General features: G+C 41.3%; 1 non-coding gene across 1 annotated transcript; it reads right to left on the bottom strand.

The window, feature by feature from the left end:
• Positions 1–2,308: 2,308 nt before the first annotated feature.
• LOC111958273 (U7 small nuclear RNA) lies at positions 2,309–2,363 on the bottom strand. Its single transcript, XR_002876510.1, has one exon. It is a non-coding gene; the product is annotated as a U7 small nuclear RNA (small nuclear RNA).
• Positions 2,364–6,891: the final 4,528 nt, after the last annotated feature.

Below are 6,891 nucleotides of genomic sequence, written 5' to 3'. Positions count from 1 at the left end.
TTTTACAATATGTATTTTCTATCTACTACCACAAGGTGGTGCCCATGACTATAAAATAATCTGAACTTTCTCAGTGCTGTTTCATTTGCAGTTTTCCTGGGCATTGATGGACTAGTTTTTGACACATTACTTGCAATGGAGAATCTTGTTTGAACACATTTTTTTCCCCAGTATTGGGGTTGATCTGTTTCCCTGAAAAATAATATATGCCTCAACATACCCTTGTTTAAGGGAAACTTTATCCAGATTAATTTACCAATGTATTTAGACTAATGGTGCATGTTTTAATAAGGATCTGCCCATTAAAAAAAATAAATGTTTTGCTTAAAATGACACCCAAATCTAACTGCCTATAGCACAGGCATTGAAGCAAGGATGTGCATATTCTTGATACCATTTGAAAGGAAACGCTTAAGTTTGGAAATGTGAAATTAATGTAGGAGAATATAACGTGTTAGATCTGATAAAAGAAAAGTACTTTATTTTATTGTCTTTGAAATGTAAGAGGCCATAACATTAGGTACAATTTAGATTTTGGCCACTAGATGGCAACAGCCAAGTTTTAAACTGATCCAATGAACCATTGTATTTCTGTTCAAAATGTGCCTAATTTGTTAATTTTTATGTTCAAAATTGTGCACTCAAACAATAGCATGGTGTTCTTTCACTAATAGCTACTGTAAATTGGACAGTGCAGTTAGATTAATAAGAATTTAAGCTTTCTGCCAATATCAGATATGTCCTGGGAAATGTTCTTGTTACTTACAACCTCATGCTAATTGCATTAGGTTAGCTCACCGTCCCCTGGGGGACCCACTGATCTTGCTAGTTCCCACTAACCATATAGGGTCAGGTATTTCTTCAATCTCCTAATCCCCCTACCGATTGGGGTAATGTGAGTTGATCACAGATATGTGGTTTCTGGGCCCAGATCTGTTTGTGCCTTTGACAACTCATTGTCAAACCAAACTGTTTGGCATTATGGCACAACCACTGGCACTCATGCTATAAGTGAATAGGCTATGTCCTCTAGCAAATCTCTACGGGGCTAGCCAACACAGCTCTTGTCAGTCTGGGTTTTCTGAAACCCTAATCCCATTGGTACATCTGGCTTCAGATGTATACTCAATTTTAGCACTTCACTGGGTTCAAACAGCCCAAAATCAACAAGGGGGAGGGCTGGATTATAATCTCACTGTAGATTGCATTTCTACATTATCCCTTTCCCAGCTACCACAGGCTCTCAAAACTAATCTGCTGAGCTGCATTGAGTTAGTATCCACAGCAACCAGGGGAGAAATGTGTTTTTGTCCCTCAAAACCTTCATTTCAAGTTAAATCTTCACTGGGGTTCTGTGACCAATTTCCACTGAAGGTAAAAAATAACTACTGCCTCACGTTGCTCCAGGCAATGCTTCCATCCTTCCCCCTTCTCTGGGAGTAAACCTAGATAGATTTACCTAGGTGGACTTCTCCTGATTACTTTAATTCTAAAAAAGTAATTCATCTTTATGTGAGTGGTTAATGAAATATTGAGACAGCTATGACTGTTTAGCTGGACATTTACATTTCTTTATCAGTCTTCCTCTGGTGACAGGTCTGTCTCTTCGCGTAGCCCCTGCATTTGTCTTCTTCCTTGCTTTTCTCTCTTCCAATAAGGTTTATTAAATAGTTATTTCTGCCCAAGCATTCTAATAATTTAAAAAGTACATTAACAAGCATTACTGCGGCGCAGTCCTCAGTAACAATTCACCCCTTCACATCTCTTGAGCCAGACAACTCATAAAGATAGCCTATACAGTTTGCTTTCTCTGCTTTACATGTTTAGTATACAGTTAGCTTTTCTCTCTGGCCTGGAGTGCCCTTTCTGTCTATTCAGACTTTTCTGCTCATTACTCTACCACACTTATCTCTAGTCCATTCCTTTCTCTCGTTCCCTCTGCTTTTTCTGTCTGGTCTGTAAACAGCTTTTTAAAGGACTGGGATTTGCGCCAGAGACGGGGTGAGATAAGGGGACAGGGTGAGACGCCGCCTCTCTCTCTGTGCCCCCCTCCCCTCTCCCAGATGCAAAAGGAGATTATCCAGTACTGAGAATACTGAGGCGTGCCTGTCAATCGTCTATCGCTTTCTCCCCTCACATGAAAAAAAATAGTATAGTACACTATGGTATAAATACGATAGTATTCACTAGTGTTTTTGCTGTATTATTCAATGTAGTGTTGCGGACATGATTGTAGTATACTGTAGTGTTTTCACAGGCTGTAGTATTTACTCTTATGTTTTTGTTTTGTTATTTTTGTAATATAAGTGTGGGCTTTCTCCTTAAGGAAACCTACTGGACAAATACTAAAAGAGCAAATATTCCATTAGCCTGTAGGTAGATAGGACTGGAGTCTGTACGGATAGTTAAGAGCTGCTCTTTTCTATAACCTGTAGAGAGAGACAACGAACTTTGGGACTGGTAGGGACATCTCAGGTCTTCATGCCTTCTTCTATCCCTCTTCTCAGTGTAGCTGTCTGGTTGAAGGTCAGGTTTGCCAATTTACAAGGGGGAGGGGTGGTGGAGTTCACCTTTTGTCTTCCTCGACATGATTTGATTAAAAAAAACTTTAATGAATAAAAAAATGTAAAGAGGATAATAAAATAGAGATGGGATTAGGTTTAAGATGTATGGTTGGGGAGGGGGTGAATAACTTTATTAAAAATAGAAAGTAGGGGATGGAAACTTGTTCTTCAGGATACTGGTGGGATGTGTGGTTGTGGTTGATGTTTTTTGTGTTTCCATCGTTCAGAATGACAATGCCCCTGTGGCCAAAGCGAGGTCCATACAGAAATGATTTGTTGAGATCAGTGTGGAAGAACTTGACTGGCCTGCACAGAGCCCTGACCTCAACCCCATCGAACACCTTGGGATGAATTGGAAAGCCGACTGCGAGCCAGGCCTAATCATCCATTAGTTCCCGACCTCATTAATGTTCTAATGGCTGAATGGAAGCAAGTCCCAACAGCAATGTTCCAACATCTAGTGGAAAGCCTTCCCTGTTATAGCAGCCTCCAGTCACTTATAGGTGACACAAATTGGGACGGGAATGGCCAGGGTATATGCAAATTAAATACTGCGGTATATACTATAGTAATTACTGTAGTGTTTTTGTGGTCTATAGTATACTGTAGTACAACACATGAACGAGGGATACTACAGTGTGGAGTCTAGTGTTGTACAGTATACTACAGTGTACAACAGAATTCTATAGTAAGTTCTGTAGTTTTCTCTGAGGCAGAGGGAAATGAGTTAACACAGAGCTGCGTTAGACTCTTCTCAAGGAGTGTGGGTCACACACAGAGAGACAGAGACACGACAGAGTGAGATGAAGATACATGGAGATAGTAAAAGTCAGGAGATCGCTAATGGAGAGATAGAGGAGAGCAAGTCACTTTGGTCTTACTCTGTGAGTCTAGGTATACCTAGGTGGGTATAGAGCAAAGACTACATTCATGAATGGACAAAGCCATCGATCACGTGACACCATTCATTCCTATCTGAAGACTCAATAGCGCATTTGAAGCCCAGTGCTGCGTTTCAAACTCATAAAATACACACCCTTATTCACGTACCCTCGTCTTATGCCCTTGGGGGAATCCCTGCGGCCATATTTATCGTCGGTCCAAAGGATTAGCCAAGCCAGGGAAGTTTGCAATGTAAGCCCCTCAGCCCTTGTTTTCAGTAATTATATTTTTGTTTGGTTAGCTTTTGGAAATTGTAGAAATAAAACATTTTCCTACTTCAGAAGTTCCAGCTAGGCAGGCTAACGTTAGTTAGCTAAATACTTTGCTAGCTATCATACAGTAGGCGTATATGGATAATTATATAGTTAATATAAGTAGACATGCAATCATAATTGACTGTAGCGCATATAAAGCACCCACAAGCTACCGGTGACTGAAAACACAATTGTCTGGAATGAACGAGTGACGAATTTCCGGGCAAGTGTGGTCCATTTAAAATTCCTTCCTTCCTCCCTCGCCCCTTGCCCTGCAAGTGTAAACTTGTCAGATATCATGATACGTCATCAGAAGTGTCCACTTAATTTGAGAGGAGAGGGTGTGTCTGTTAAGTGTTTGGAATGCAGCCCAGGAAGTTGGATGTCTTGTGGGAGATGTATGTAGAACTCATGCAAAGTTTGAGCTACTCGATCAAGTGACCTTTGAGGGTAGCTCAGTGCTGCCCCTCAAATTGAAGGCTGACCGGGGTACTGCAGGCTCATATTAGCTACTAAATTATCCTTATCATTTTTTCTGTGTGATTTAAAAATAATCTCTTCAAGGACATACATCTGGTGTTATAGAAGTAATATTGGTACCATGATTGCCTTCAAATTTGTATTTATATACATGAAGATTGACCACAAATATTGCCATTTTCCCCTTCATTATAATGCGGATCCTATTTTCTGCAAACAATTCCTGCAGTACGGCGGTCGGCCTTGAACTTCGTATCTTCAACGAGAGGGACCATTCGTTCTCCCCTGGTATAGAGGGAGCAGGGAAGGGGGAGATCGAGCGAGAGAAAAGGAGATCAGGAGAGAGATAAAAAAGAGAAATAAGAGAGAGGAAAATCGAGAGAATTCTGATGGCCAAATGCTCTCCCTCCAGAATTAGCCCTATAGATATATTGACGTGTGCAAGGAATACTGGCTGCACAAGTCAAGAACACACCAGTTACACCTGTATCCATTCAGAATACATCAGTTACACCTGTATCCATTTAGGACACGRCAGTTACACCTGTATCCATTTAGGACACGCCAGTTACACCTGTATCCATTTAGGACACGCCAGTTACACATGTAGCCATTCATTCATGCCTATATACACTGAGTATACCAAACATTAGGAACACTTTCCTAATATTGAGTTGCACCCCCCGCCCTCAGAACAGCCCTCACAACAGCCTCAATTCGGCGGGGCAAAGACTGCAAGGTTTCGAAAGCGTTTCACAGGGACGCTGGCCCATGTTGACTCCACCGCTTCCCACAGTTGTGTCAAGTTGGCTGGATGTCCTTTGGATGGTGGACCGTTCTTGATACACACAGGAAACTGTTGAGTGTGAAAAACACAGCAAGTCTTGACACAATCCGGTATGCTTGGCACCTACTACCATACCCTGTTCAAAGGCACTTCAATCTTGTGTCTTGCCCATTCACCCTCTGAACAGCACACATACACAATCCATGTCTCAATTGTCTCAAGGCTTACAAGTCCTTCTTTAACCTGTCTCCTCCCTTTCATCTACACTGATTGAAGTGGATTTAATAAGTGGCATTAATAAGGGATCATAGCTTTCACCTGAATTCACCTGGTCAGTCTATGTCATGCTTGTCTGTTGTCAAACAAATAACTACTCAAGGCTGCTACCAAAACACAACCACCACTGCCTAAATAGATGAAATCTTTCCAGACTATTTCAAATTAATGTTTATCCCCCCTCTCTACCATTCAGGAATATACACAGAATACGTGTGTGCATTAGACTGCGTGTCTGTCCATGTCCTACTTGTAAATGATGGTCTTATGATTTGTGTTTATTTTTTAAATCTTCAATACAGTTTCTGTATGTTTCAGGCATCATCAGCTGGCCACCAGTGGTCTCATAGTGGAAGACCACATGAAACATACGTGGACAACATCTGCCGACATCTACTGTCATGATTAACAGAGAACTATGGCGTACCATCATCTGGTGAATTGAGCTGCCATAAGCAAGTAAGTAAGCACTATTTCTGTGGTTGAGAGAAGTTCCAATAACACATATAGTATAATATTAATATAATAACAAAAGGTTCAATTAGTAGATGCTTTAATCCAAATTGATTTAAAGTTAACTTGTGTATTCAGTGAATGTGGCCCGGCACTGCGGAAATCCAACCCACATGGATTAACATATGAATTACATGTCGTCTGTGTCCGCTTTCTGTCAATCATATTTCATAACTGAGGAAGAGAGAAAGGAGAGGATAAAAGAGAGTGGAGAAGGGATGGAGAGAGGAAAGGAGAAAAAACAGAGGGTATAGAGGTTTTAGTTCAACTAGGCATCGAGAGGAATAAACTCAAGTAAGAGTAGATTGAATGGAAATGTGTGTGTTGTGAGTAAGTGTGCATAAGTGTGTGTGTGTGTGTGTGTCTGTAGGATACAGTGGTGTTGGATAGCCAGAACCTGGTTATTTTTGTCCCACCAAAGGCAGGGTCCACGGAGTGCAAAAGCACTTTAGAGTTCCATGTGTGTATGAGTGACTCGATTCACAGTCTACTGTTCAACACACACACACACACACACACAAACACACACACACACACACACACACAGACACAGACACAGACACAGACACAGACACAGACACACAAACACACAGACACACACACACAGGTCTCCCCCTCTTTTCTCTCCTCATCCCTCCTCACAATTCCATCTCGGTCCCTCTGTCCAGGCATCCTTCGCCACGCTACTTAGCAACCGTTTCCAAGGCTACAACGTGTCTCCCTCCATCGCCCCCACCCCACCTCCAAGACAAGCTGTGTTTTGTTCCATCCACTTCCTAAAGCTCCACCATGAAGGCTTTAATAAAGGCTAAACGTGTTGGTTTACAGGGGTCCTAAAACTCCAAATCAAATAGCTAAATGGTCCATCTTATGACCATATTAATAAAACAGTTCCATGTGTTAGCTTAGGGAATGTCACCATCTACAGGATTAGACTCGTAGGGGTTAATGAGAAGAAAACACCTTTTATTGAATTTACATCTTCCTTCCTTTAAATGGAATACTGCACATATCAGAATCAATCAATGATTGCAAAGCTTTTAAGAATATCCATTGCAGGAACAGAGGGACATGT

This window comes from Salvelinus sp. IW2-2015, linkage group LG33 (assembly GCF_002910315.2).
Source record: "Salvelinus sp. IW2-2015 linkage group LG33, ASM291031v2, whole genome shotgun sequence".
Classification (NCBI taxonomy): Eukaryota; Metazoa; Chordata; class Actinopteri; order Salmoniformes; family Salmonidae; genus Salvelinus; species Salvelinus sp. IW2-2015.
This window is presented reverse-complemented; position numbering and strand designations above follow the sequence as displayed.